General features: G+C 41.6%; 1 long non-coding RNA gene across 1 annotated transcript in view; it reads left to right on the top strand.

The window, feature by feature from the left end:
• The window catches only part of LOC143769033 (uncharacterized), an 898561-nt gene that overhangs the window by 682924 nt on the left and 201085 nt on the right, over nt 1–14552 (top strand). The gene's annotated exons all lie outside the window — the stretch shown is intronic.

Below are 14552 nucleotides of genomic sequence, written 5' to 3'. Positions count from 1 at the left end.
TCTCCAGCGACCAACGATGCCGAGGTCCCCGGGTAACCAAGGTAAACATCGGGTTGCTAAGCGCAGGGCCGCGCTTAGTAACCCGATGTTTACCCTGGTTACCAGCGTAAAAGTAAAAAAACCAAACAGTACATACTCACCTGCGCGTCCCCCAGCGTCTGCTTCCTGACACTGACTGAGCTCCGGCCCTAACAGCAGAGCGGTGACGTCACCGCTGTGCTTTCACTTTCACTTTAGGGCCGGCGCTCAGTAAGTGTCAGGAAGCAGACGCTGGGGGACGCGCAGGTGAGCATGTACTGTTTGTTTTTTTTACTTTTACGCTGGTAACCAGGGTAAACATCGGGTTACTAAGCGCGGCCCTGCGCTTGGTAACCCGATGTTTACAAATAGAGGAGAAAATCCAGCTTCCAAAAATATCAAAATTTATTGAAGATAAAATCCAAGATCCAAAAACATGGTTCACAGGAGAAGAAATGGCAGCATGCTACATGTTTCGAACAATAAGTTCTTTTTCAAAGCTGCTCACCACGCACCAGGATGAGGTTTAAATAACAGCTGTGACACATCACAGTGAATCAATCTACCACCTGATGCAACAGTGATTATATACAATAAAAACGCAAAAATATCACAAAAAACAAAGCACACAAAAAATATATAAAGTGCACATATAAAAAACATACAATATACTTAAACAATGTAAATCTCTCAGTAATGAAACATAATTTCCTTGCGAGCATTTAAACCCATGGGATAGCAAGTGTTAAGGCAGAACATCCAATAAGCTTCACGCGTCATTAGCCGTCTTTTCAGATCTCCTCCTCTAGGTGTCATTCCAAGCTTCTCAATACCAACAACTCGAAGGAATGCAGTGTTTCTTTGATGACTGGTGATAAAATGCTTAGAGGCATAAGACACAGAGCGATTATTATTAGTGAGAACAACAATATCAGTGATATGTTCTGAAATACACGTCTTTAGCATGCGAGTGGTGCAGCCTATGTAGCTTAATTTACATTTAATGCATGTTATCATATAAACTACATTCTTACTATTGCAGTTAATAAATTGCTGGATTTTATGTTCTTGTTTATCACTGCTATCAAAAAACGAATGCATGACAGCAGAATGGGCACATGTGCGACATTTGGAAGCGCCACAATGAAAAAAACCTTTATGATGTAGCCATGTGTGGGAGACTTTACTAGATTTAAATAGGCTGGGTGAGAGAATGTCAGACAAAGTAGTGGCTTTTTTGCAACCACCTGACAGCCAGAAGACAGAATTTCGGAAAGAATCTCATCCTCAAACAAAATGGGAATGTTTTTCAAAATGAGAGACTTTATATCGTTGTATTGAGGACTATATCTGATAGAGCAAAAAATTTTTTGATTTTGATATAATTTATTCTCCTTATTTTTTGGTAACAGCATATCGCTGCGCTTTTTTTGTTGTACTATATTTTTAGCTCTATCAAGAGACCACTTGGAATAGCCTCTTTTGTCTAATTTTTTACAACATAGGTCAGTCTCTTGCATTAGGATACTAGTATCATTACAGTTTCTGGTTATTCTGGTGAGCTCACCCACTGGTATGGACTTTATTGTATGTCCAGGATGGCTACTGGACGCATGTAAGATGCTATTACCAGATAGTGGTTTGTGAAATGTAGAGGTGGTAATAACACGGCCCACAGTGCTGCGCAGTGTCAAGTCCAAAAAAGAAATCACATGTGGATTATGACTGCATGTAAAGCGAAGATTAAAGTCATTAGAATTAAGATGGGTGAGGAGGATCTGAAAAGACGGCTAATGACGCGTGAAGCTTATTGGATGTTCTGCCTTAACACTTGCTATCCCATGGGTTTAAATGCTCGCAAGGAAATTATGTTTCATTACTGAGAGATTTACATTGTTTAAGTATATTGTATGTTTTTTATATGTGCACTTTATATATTTTTTGTGTGCTTTGTTTTTTGTGATATTTTTGCGTTTTTATTGTATATAATCACTGTTGCATCAGGTGGTAGATTGATTCACTGTGATGTGTCACAGCTGTTATTTAAACCTCATCCTGGTGCATGGTGAGCAGCTTTGAAAAAGAACTTATTGTTCGAAACATGTAGCATGCTGCCATTTCTTCTCCTGTGAACCATGTTTTTGGATCTTGGATTTTATCTTCAATAAATTTTGATATTTTTGGAAGCTGGATTTTCTCCTCTATTTGTTCCATTGCCTCACGTGAAGACTGCACGTTATCCGGGCTTCCCCACAACAAATGCCTAGTAGGTGAGCTGGTTTTGTCACATTTTTTTTTTTTCTCTTTTGTTATAACCCGATGTTTACCCTGGTTACCAGTGTAAAACATCGCTGGTATCGTTGCTTTTGCTTTCAAACACAACGATACACAGCGATCGGACGACCAAATAAAGTTCTGGACTTTATTCAGCGACATCACAGCAGGATCCTGATCGCTGCTGCGTGTCAAACTAAACGATATCGCTAGCGAGGACGCTGCAATGTCACGGATCGCTAGCGATATCGTTACAAAGTCGTTTCGTGTGAAGGTACCTTTAGGAGAGCACAAACATTGCAGGCTGCACATAGAACAAGTAACCTTATTAACTTGAGCCTTTATCCAGAGGTCACGGCATTTTGCTTTTCGAATTACAATGCATGAATATACCTTATGATAAGCACAAAGCACCAGCCCATTTCCTTCACATTCAGGATGGGCAACACCCCCAAATAGATATACACATATTGACCATACGGATTATTGAACCATACCCAGTCATGAAGTGTTATAACATTTAAAATAACCTTTATTCACATAAAAAATACAAACATTTAAAATAGTGCCTCAAAACCCAAATAATGTTGATACAGGCCAGCAAAGGAAACAGCAGGTGTAATGGAAAGAAATTATTTCCTTTCCAACTTATGTCAATAGGCACTGTGAACCTTACTAAACAAGGTGAAAATACAGAGTACTCATAGCCACATTGCTCAGAAGGAAAGCCTCAATCATTCTTTTAACCCCTTCATGCCGCGGCCCTTTTTCGTTTTTGTTTTTGTTTTTCGCTCCCCTCCTTCCCAGAGCCATAACTTTTTTATTTTTCCGTCAATATGGCCATGTGAGGGCTTATTTTTTGCGGGACGAGTTGTACTTTTGAACGACATCATTGGTTTTACCATGTCGTGTACTAGAAAACGGGAAAAAAACTCCAAGTGCGGTGAAATTGCAAAAAAAGTGCAATCCCACACTTGTTTTTTGTTTGGCTTTTTTGTTAGGTTCACTAAATGCTAAAACTAACCTACCATTATGATTCTCTAGGTCATTACGAGTTCATAGACACCTAACATGTCTAGGTTATTTTTTATCCAAGTGGTGAAAAAAAATTCCAAACTTTGCTTAAAAAAAAAAAAAAAAAAAAAAAAAAGTGCCGTTTTCCGATACTCGTAGCGTCTCCATTTTTCGTGATCTGGGGTCGCGTGAGGGCTTATTTTTTGCGTGCCGATCTGATGTTTTTAATGATCCCATTTCGGCGCAGATGCGTTCTTTTGATCGCCCGTTATTGCATTTTAACGCAATGTCGCGGCGATCAAAAAAACGTAATTCTGGCGTTTCGGATTTTTTTCTCGCTACGCTGTTTAGCGATCAGGTTAATGCTTTTTTTTAATTGATAGATCGGGCGATTCTGAACGCGGGGATACCAAATATGTGTAGGTTTTGTTTTTTTTTTAATTGTTTTATTTAGGATGGGGCGAAAGGGGGGTGATTTAAACTTTTATATTTTTTTCACATTTTTAAAAACTTTTTTTTTTCACTTTTGCCATGCTTCAATAGCCTCCATGGGAGGCTAGAAGCAGGCACAGCCCGATCGGCTCTGCTACATAACAGCGATCATCAGATCGCTGTTATGTAGCTCAAATGCAGGTGTGCTGTGAGCGCCGACCACAGGGGGGCGCTCACAGCTACCAGCGATCAGTAACCATAGAGGTCTCAAGGACATCTATGGTTACCTTCCTGATGCATCGCCGACCCCCGATCATGTGACGGGGGTCGGCGATGACGTCATTTCCGGTCGCACGGCCGGATGCGGTAGTTAAATGCCGCTGTCTGCGTTTGACAGCGGCATTTAACAGGTTAATAGCGGCGGGTGAATAGCGATTTCACCCGCCGCTATTGCGCGCACATGTCAGCTGTACAAAACAGCTGACATGTCGCGACTTTGATGTGCGCTCACCGCCGGAGCGCACATCAAAGCAGGGGACCCGACATGCGCCGTACATGTACGGCGCATGTCGCGAAAGGGTTAATACACCAAGTATCAGTCACTGACACTCCATTGTTCAAATAAACCGGTCAATTGCCCACCTAAGATAATCACATGGGAACATTAGGTATAATACTACAAATATGTATAGGGAAAAAACAATCACCCCAGCCTCACCGGCACCTACTGTCCCAAACAAGCATCATAGAACTATTGCACTTCCCACCGGCCTCCTAAAGTCAGCACCTAGCTTGTAATACACAGAGCCTACACATGGACATATAAACTGCTCAATACATATTACCTGAGCAGCTGCCGTTGTCCTGCCTCGTGGCACGCTAGACCTCAAATTCCCCGACGCGCGTTTCGCATCCGCTTCCTCATGGACGCCCCCAAACATTATTTAGGTTTTGAGGCACTATTTTAAATGTTTGTATTTTTTATGTGAATAAAGGTTATTTTAAATGTTATAACACCATGACTGGGTATGGTTTAATAATCCGTATGGTCAATATGTGTATATGAATATACCTTGCCTGACTCACTGGCCCCACACATGATCAGAGTACTCTAAGGGTACCGTCTCACAGTGGCACTTTAGTCGCTACGACGGTACGATCCGTGACGTTCCAGCGATATCCATACGATATCGCTGTGTCTGACACGCAGCAGCGATCAGGGACCCTGCTGAGAATCGTAGGTCGTAGCAGATCGTTTGGAACTTTATTTCGTCGCTGGATCTCCCGCTGTCATCGCTGGATCGGTGTGTGTGACACCGATCCAGCGATCCGTTCGCTTGTAACCAGTCTAAACATCGGGTTACTAAGCGCAGGGCCGCGCTTAGTAACCCGATGTTTACCCTGGTTACCAGAGGACTTCAGCATCATTGGTCACTGGAGAGCTGTCTGTGTGACAGCTCCCCAGCGACCACACGACTTACCAACGATCACGGCCAGGTCGTATCGCTGGTCGTGATCGTAGGTAAATCGTTTTGTGTAACGGTACCCTAAGTCAGCAATTTCAGTACCTAGAACAATATTGTCTGCAAGAAAATCTCAGGACAGTACATACTAGATGGAGTGGGAGGAGTGTTAGGAAGGAAAAACTATACAACGATTTATCCATCTTGAGACTGTACTGGAGTCTCAAGATAGTGCCTTGTATGTACAGTGGTTGAGCACAGTGGGAAATGTATCTCACAGACACAACGAGACCTGACCGGAGGTTAATGCAAATAATATTAAACCTCAATATAATGGAATTGAGGTTTGGAAACCTATTACAGAAGAGCCAGATCTTTTTCTTTTCTTTTGTGCCTGGAAGAACCTTCTTAAGCCAATGTGAAAGAAAATTAGGCATTTATCCTACTGGTAATTGGTTTTCCAGGAGTCCATGATCACAGCACCATCAGGAGGTCGTCCATTATAAACTTGATAGGGACAGGGACACACAAGAGGTTAAATGCCCCTTCCTCCACTAACCACCAGTGATTTCCAACACCAGGATGGATGCAACTCTATTTTATTCACTTCTACATATGTTACCTTCACATAGAAGACATGAAATTACAGGGAGGGAATGTAATGGGTGCTGTAATGATGGAGTCCTGAAAAAACAATTACCGGTAAGACTAATGCCTGGTTTCCAGGACGTCACTCCTGACCAGCACCATTAGGAGAATACCAGATGATACATTAAGTGCTGGACTACTGCTTGGAGAACTTTTCTTACAAAGGTTGTTTTTTGGCCCGATAAAATGTCCAGTTTATAATTAGTGATGAGCTAATATACTCGTTGCTCAGGTTTTCGCGAGCACGCTCGTGTGATCGAGTATTTGTTAGTGTTCGGAGATTAAGTTTTCATTGCCAGGCTGAGTAAATGTGGGGGTTGCCTGGTTGCTATGGAATCCCAACATGTAATCAAGCTGGCTAATAGCTGTAAATCATTCAGCTGCCGTGATGAAAACTTAATCTCCAGACACTAGCAAATACTTCGGTCACCCGAGCGTGCTCGGGAAAACTCGAGCAACGAGTACACTCGCTTATCAATGTTTATAATGTCTGCAAAAGATGTTAAGACTTGTCCATGTTTCAGATCAGTTCCAACAAGGCTCCTGCTCTTTCTACCCATTATGTGGTTACCTCTCTGGTAGATTGGGCTATGATGTTGTCCGGAGGAGATCTCCCTTCTGCTGAATAGGTCAAGCTGATCACCGATCTAATCCATGGCCGCTTTTAACTTTTTCCCATTATTCTCTCCAGCAAACTGAACAAACAGATTGGAATCTATTCAACTTTTTTTGTAGTCTCCAGGTATTGGAGAACGGTTCTTCTGACATCTAGAGAATGATGGTTTATTTATGGTTTTGGCAGAAGAAAGGCAAGACTATTTCTTGCTTCATATGGAAAGTTGTTACCACTTTCAATAAGACGGGATTTAACCTTAAGATAATGCAGTCCTCCAGGATCGTTCAGTATGAATCATTGATGCAAAATGCCTGTATTTCTCCTATTCATCTTGCCATAGTTATGGCGATCAGGAAGGCAATCTTTAATTAGATAGATTTTAAGTTCGAGTCTTTTACAGGCTCATATGGTGGTTTGCAAAGGTCATTGAACACTAGATTCAGATCCCATGGGGGTAATAGAGACCTTAACTATGGGCCTAAGTTAATCCTATCTGTGCCCTTAATGAATCTCTTACCTGCTAATGGATAGTCCATGAAAGGCACTCAAGGCTAAAATTTGCACCTTCAACGTGCTAGGTCTCAGGCCCTTAGCAAATCCTGTTTGAAGAAAATCTAATATTTTTGGATCATTAGTGCTAGAGATATCGATCATTATTTCTGTATAATATAAATGCCGGAGTTTCAAAGCCCTCTGCATCTAAAGATCTGCCTTTCAGGATCCATGCAGACTATTGCAAGAACTTCACATAGGGATGGAATATCGTCCCTGAGCGAGATGATCATGCCTTTCTGGAAAGATGGGATCTATTAAAGCCATCATTTTGAGCGGGGGGAATCAGCTTCTCTTGGGCCAAAATGGTAGAATCACTATTACCCTGGCCTGATCTGCCTCAGCACTGATAGAATTAGGGGTTACGGGAGGAAAGGCATATGCCAAAATCTATGTCCCATCTCTGGATCAAGGCATCTACTCCAGTCAGCTTGTCTCTGTGATGGGAAACAATTTTTTCTGAGCTTCTGCATTTCATCTTGTGGCAAACAAGTCTAGCTGAAGAGTACACCAGTGATGTATTACCATGTATACTTGTGTATAAGCAGAGTTTTTCAGCACATTTTTGTGCTGATAATGCCCCCTCAGCTTATACACGAGTCATTGTCCCAGAAAGACGGAGGGGGAGCAGCGGGTCACAGAGGCAGGAGCAGGCGGCTGCAGCTAAAGCCTGTGCCCGCTGCTAAAGAGACATGAATATTCACTGCACTGGCAGTGAATATCCATTTCTCTTATAGCACACACAGTTGCAGCCGCCGACTTCCAGAACACATCCTACTTACCTTCCCTGGTTGCCCTCGCTGCATCTTGTTCCGGCACCAGCAACTCTCCCGCCAAGCGATCACGTGTTCCCCACTCATTAAGGTAATGAATATTCACCTCTCTGAACTCCATAGGCATGGAGTGAATATTCATTACCTTAATGAGTGGGGACACGTGATCACTCAGCAGGAAGAGCTGCTGGCGCGATGCAGCGAGGGCTCACAGGGAAGGTAAGTAGGATGCTTGTTTTTTTAGTAGGAACCATGCATACAAGGATAGGGGATAAGGAGCCATGCATGCAAGGATGGGGAGCCATGTATACAAGGACAGGGATGAGAGGACAATGCATACCCGGCTTATACTCGAGACAATAAATTTTCCCAGTTTTTCGTGGCAAAATTAGGTGCCTCGGCTTATACTCGGGTTGAATTATACACAAGTATATACGGTAAGCAGTGGAATTCCTCTCAGTTCAGTTCCCATTATAAATGCTGAACTTCTTTTCAGCTGAGAGTCTGCCACCAAATTCTGAGATCCCTTCAGGTTTATTGCTATCACTGATAAGACTGTCTCCTCTGCCCATTTAAAATTCTTTCCGGCTAAATCCGGAAGATGGTGATGTGTTGGTCCACCTTGATGCCGGAGGAAAGTTACTGTTGTGATATTGTCTGACAGAGTTCTGATGTGTTGACCCTTTAAGTTTGACCGACATCTTTTTAACATCTCCCAGACTGCTTGGATCTCTCTGAGGTTTGCTGATGTAAGAAAATTCAAATTTTGCCATGTGTCCTGTAGGTACTGACCTTGTGCATGGGCCCCCCATCCGCTGCTGCCTGCATCAGTGGTGACTGTTAGAAATAATAATATAATAATAATAATTTTTATTTATATAGCGCCAACATATTCCGCAGCGCTTTACAACTTATAGAGGGGACTTGTACAGACAATAGACATTACAGCATAACAGAAATCACAGTTCAAAATAGATACCAGGAGGAATGAGGGCCCTGCTCGCAAGCTTACAAACTATGAGGAAAAGGGGAGACACGAGAGGTGGATGGTAACAATTGCCTTAGTTATTTGGACCAGCCATAGTGTAAGGCTCGGGTGTTCATGTAAAGCTGCATGAACCAGTTAACAGCCTAAGTATGTAGCAGTACAGACACAGAGTGCTATTAACTGCATAAAGTGTATGAGAACACGATAGATAGCTTCCACATAACCCCTTTCTGTAGGTTGATCATAGAAGATCACCAAATTAACGACTTCTTTGATATTATGAAAATTGTCTCTTTTGAGAGGAAGAGCTCTAGTTCCACCTATAGGAAGTAACAATCCTAAAAGCCAATATCGATTCTCGAACGAGCCTTGTTACATAAAGGCCAAAATCTCAATTTGCAGACACTGTTTTGAGGTACTGCCCCTCCTTGCAGAGAGCGACTTGTCAAGCTTGTGTTGCTCTCCGCATGGAGGAATGTTACCCTTTGGATCCCAGTCAGGACGCCTCTCACCCAGCCAAACCAGATCTCACACTTTGCACTGACAAGGGGCAGTACCCCAAAACAGTGTCTGCAAATTGAGATTTTGGTTTTGGCTTTTATCCCAAGTCATGTGATAAGGCTCGATATTGACTTTTAGGATTGCTATTTCCTATGGGTGGCACTGGAGTTTTAGTCCTTATCCTCTCTGAATAGACAATTTGTATATTTCCTAGAAGAGCATTGTGGCTTAAAAGTATCCTTACCTCGACATGTCAAGCTTGACGTGTCGCACTCTGCAAGGAAGAACGTTACCCCTATGACCATGATATTATGGACAATCTTATTTTCTTGTCCAAACCTTCCACTCTTCTGTTCTAGGATCTGCTGTAACTGCCTTGAGTGGAACTGGCTCCACCGCACAATCCATAAAACATAATTTTGCCGCTAGTTTGGTGAAAATGTGTGGGGATGAGGAAAGACCAAATGGGAGGCAACAGCATTGGTAATGCTTAATCACTTCCCCTTCTTTTACTGTGAATCTCGGATATCTTTGACTGTGAGGGTGAATAGGCACATGGTAATAGGCTTATTTGAGATCTAACTTACATATTACCATGTCCTTCCTTATTACTGGAATCTTTTTGTTTCCATTTTGAATTTTTTGTATTCTACCTATTTGTTTAGGGATTTTAGATTTATGATTGTGATAATTGCCGGCGGGCTTTTTTTTAATTGAAAACTGATTTGAGTAGTGTCCGAGAAACCATTCTGCTTCTGGTACTTGTATGACTACTCCTGAATTCACCAACTTTTTTACGTCCTCCATCACTTTTTTAAAGATCTGCAGGGACTGGAAAGTCATGAGGTGAAATCTTCCTGAGGGATCTGCACAAACTCTATTCTGTATCCTTTTGCTATTTGAAGTATCCACAGATTTAGTGATACTTCTGACCAGCCTCTGTGAAAGGACGGCAGTCTTCCTCCCACTCTGGCATCATTGTCTCCCTGTGTTAGTTTTTGGACTGAGAAAGGTATCCTTTCCTCTGCCTCCCTTTGGGTAACTCCATCTACCCGTTTTCGCTTTACCTGTATAATCTGGCCTCTGATGGGAACGAGGCCTCTAAACGATACTTTTTTGGATTTTTACTCCGTAAGTCCTTTTTCCTCATCTGAGGCTTTTTTTTAGTATGTTGTACAATACTGGAACGAACACTCTGAGATTGGAAAAGGCAATGGAACACAACTTGTTCTTTGAGTGACTGTCCCCCAACAATGTCTTAAGCCATTTAGCTTGCCTTACAGTATTGGAAAGTGCCCCATTTCTTGCAGCAAACCTGATTGATTCTGCTCTGGTGTCGGTCTTAAATCCTGTTGCCATTTTTGGAGTAATGGAATGGATTCCAGGATCTCATCTCTGGTTTTCTTTTTCCTGAGATGACCCTCTAGCTCCCCTATCCATAAATTCATGGACCTTGCTACCAGGGCTGTGGAGTCGGAGTTAGTTTTGGTTGGAGTCGGAGTCGGTAGAAATGTTCCGACTCCAGCTTTAAAAAAAAATGTATTAATATTTCATAATTGAACTTTCATATGAATTTTATAAATGTTACTCAAATATATATGTTCTATCAAACTATGAACAACAGTGATAAGCAGTTCTGCTGGAGATAGACATTTCCTACTTCTTGTGTGTCACTGTTCTCCACTGCCCTTATCTAATCTTATACTTGGTTAACCTCATGCTGCCAAAACCCCCTACTTAACAATGTATGAAACTGAAAGTGAAAATGTGTTGCATATTCTTAGTAGTAAAGCTCCTCCTCTAGACTAGATGTTTACTAGGTGTGTGTCTTCCAAGCATCTCACAGCTGCTACTCAGAAGAGGAAGACTGTAAGAAGTATTATCCTTTCAACAAACTTTGCATCAGTTAACTGTGAGTACATGAGGAATAACAGTATTACTGACCACTATATCAGTTGTACGACCTGGCAATAATTTTGTACAATTGTTTTTAGGAAAAACAATTGTCATTTGGATTGTGAATGCAGAATTAAAAACCTGAGAATGTCAAAGAAGCGTCACATTAAATCAGCTGTATTTGAACATTTCACCATCACTCAAGATAGAAAACATTATGTCTGTCAGTGTATGACAAATGATCCAGATGAAAACAAATGCTGTGAAGCCAAGATCAGTGCATATTGAGGCAAAGATAAAAATGCTCCTTCCAGAGCTTCTAATGTAAAGAGACATTTACAGCGCTTTCATCCAGAAGTACTGAAAGCAGTGGATGAGAAAGACTGCATCCAAACCAATGAACCAGTGCCCAGCTCTTCCAGCCAAAGGAGCAGAGAACTTTGCAGCCATCAGTTGCAAGATATTTTGTCAGTGACAAAGTTACTGTGACAATGACAGTAGATACATTTAAAAAACAGATCATAGAGCTTGTTGTAAAGGATAGTGTGCCTATTTCATTATTTTCACGACCAGCTTTCATGTGTCTGAATGGGGAATTGGCCCGCAAGCTTGGTGTTTCTCTGGAGAGAGAGAGAGTATTAGAAAATTAGTAATCGAAGAAGCTTTTAAACAAAAGGAAGAACTTAAAAAAACTCTCAAGGGACGCTTTCTGTTTCTTAAAATGGATGCCTGCACACGTCACAGAGTGAACTATTTTGCCATCAATGTCCGATTTGTTTGTGACAAAAATGAAATAGTTACCAAGACATTGGCAGTAAAAGACACCAAAGCTCATCACACCAGTGAGTTTCTCCAGGTCTTGGTGGAAAAGGTTCTGCAAGACTATGAACTTAAAAAAGAGCAAGTTCTTTCTGTCGTAACGGACAATGCTTCAAATATGATAAGTACTATTAAGCTAATGAATGAGAGTAATGATGGTGGCCAGCAGCTAGAAGAACATTCTGGGTCCACAGACACAGAAATGTTTGAAATAGAGGAACACAGTATTGTAACTGAGGAGCAAACTGAAGTTGCTGCAGATGAAGAGCAACATGATAGTTTAGATGATCTTGTTGAAACTGTGTCAATACGTTCTTTCATTCATCACATGCGCTGTGTTGTGCATACACTACAGCTGGCTATAAGAGACAGTCTGCAAGAAGGACATGCTGCTGGACTGATTGGCAAGGTGAGAAAATAGGCTACTGTTGCCAGAACCCCTAAAGTTGACTCCATTTTGAAGAGACGTGCTGGAAAAGGGGCAATTATTGATCAAGCCACACGATGGGGCAGTACTTAATGATTCAGCGCTTGGTTGAACTGAAAACCTTTCTTGTAGACATGGCTAACCCTCAACTGACGCTAAATGAAAGTCAGTGGAATCAGGTGACTGAGCTGGAGAAATTGCTAGAGCACCCATTTACAGTGACTAAAAAATTACAAACAGAGGACTTAACTCCAGGTATTTTCTTAAAGGAGTGGAAGAACCTGATGTTTCGCCTGTCCCAAAGAGGAGGGTTAATTGCAAGTGGCATTGCTACATCAATGAAACGGAGAGAGGAGCTACTATTACAAAATAACATTCTTTTGGCAGCTGTTTATGTAGACCCAATGCATCGGATTCTTCTAGATGATCAACAGCTAACTAAAGGAAAAGAAGCTCTGTTTGAAATAGCAGTAAGGATGAAAGGGTTGCAGAACAGTCAGGAGGAACAAGAAGAATTTGGTCGTCCTGCCACATCTTCGCCCTCATCAACTGATGAAGAATTTAATTTCGAAAAATATTTGGATCACAAGGACCGTGCAAAGCGTTCCCGCATAGAAGAGTCATCCCCATCAAAGAACACAGCCAGCACATTTCAGCAGAATTTTTCATGTGCACTAAAAGAAATTGAGAAATTTGACCGTTCATCAAAAATAACAGTGCAACAAGCGATTCCTCTGTATCCTGACATTGTCAGAGATGTTGCCCGAATGGTTACTGCTTTGCCACCAACCCAAGTTAGTGTAGAGAGGTTGTTCTCTGCTCTCAAAATAATTAGATCAGATTTGAGGGCATCCATGAAGGAGGATCTGACAGAGGCAATACTTTTTCTGAGGACAAATTTATAGATTTCTTCTTAACTGCATAACAGTGTTTATTGCATATTTACTTACAAGAGTTTAGAAAAGTTTATAAAAGTTATTTGCTATATTCTAATTGTATTCTAATAAATTTTCCCTAAGTGGTCTGATTACTTATATGATGGTGAGAAACTGAATAAGCACGATGTTAATATTTTACAACAGTAAATTTATTGTTACGAATTGGCCATTTATGAAGGAGTCGGAGCCGGAGTAGGAACCTGATAAAATCCAGGAGTCGGAGTCGCAACTGTGGCTTACCGACTCCACAGCCCTGCTTGGTACAGCGGTAGCAGATATGTTAGCCATAATTATTGCTGATGAAGTTTCCCAGGTTCTCTTGAGCAGTCCATCTGCTTTTCTGTCCATAGGATCCTTTAAGAATGATGAATCCTCAAATGGGATAGATGTCTTCTTGGTTACTCTGGCTATAGAGATGTCTATCTTAGGGATTTCTTTCCTGCTCGAATAGTAGACAAGATCCTTGGTTTAATCTGTGTCTTTTTTTTACATCTTCCCACTCCTGTAGGATCATGGCCTTTATGTGCTTATTAACAGGGTGTAAGAAAGTCCTTACTGAGAGCTGGAAGAGTTGAGAAAAATATGTAGAAAACACTGCAATCACTTCTCAGCTGTGACATAACTTCAGGGACAGATGCAACAAGGTTGAAGGAGTGTATTTATTTACAAGTCTCGAGTCCACAACCATTCGAAAGCTACCATTTTCCTTTTTTACAAGTAAAATGGGACTGTTACATTATTATTATTATTATTTACTGTTATAGCGCCATTCCATGGCGCTTTATGTGTGAGGAGGGGTATACATAATAAAAACAAGTACAATAATCTTAAACAATACAAGTCATAACTGGTACAGGAGGAGAGAGGACCCTGCCCGCGAAGGCTCACAATCTACAATGGATGGGTGAGAATACAGTAGGTGAGGATAGAGCTGGTCATGCAGCGGTTTGGTTCATCGGTGGTTACTGCAGGTTGTAGGCTTGTCGGAAGAGGTGGGTCTTCAGGCTCTTTTTGAAGGTTTCGATGGTAGGCGAAAGTCTGATGTGTTGTGGTAGAGGGTTCCAGAGTAGGGGTGATACGCGAGAGAAATCTTGTATACGATTGTGGGAAGAGGAGATAAGAGGGGAGTAGAGAAGGAGATCTTGTGAGGATCGGAGGTTGCATGTAGGTAAGTACCGGGAGACGAGGTCACA

The sequence above is a fragment of the Ranitomeya variabilis genome, chromosome 1 (genome assembly GCF_051348905.1).
Source record: "Ranitomeya variabilis isolate aRanVar5 chromosome 1, aRanVar5.hap1, whole genome shotgun sequence".
Classification (NCBI taxonomy): Eukaryota; Metazoa; Chordata; class Amphibia; order Anura; family Dendrobatidae; genus Ranitomeya; species Ranitomeya variabilis.
This window is presented reverse-complemented; position numbering and strand designations above follow the sequence as displayed.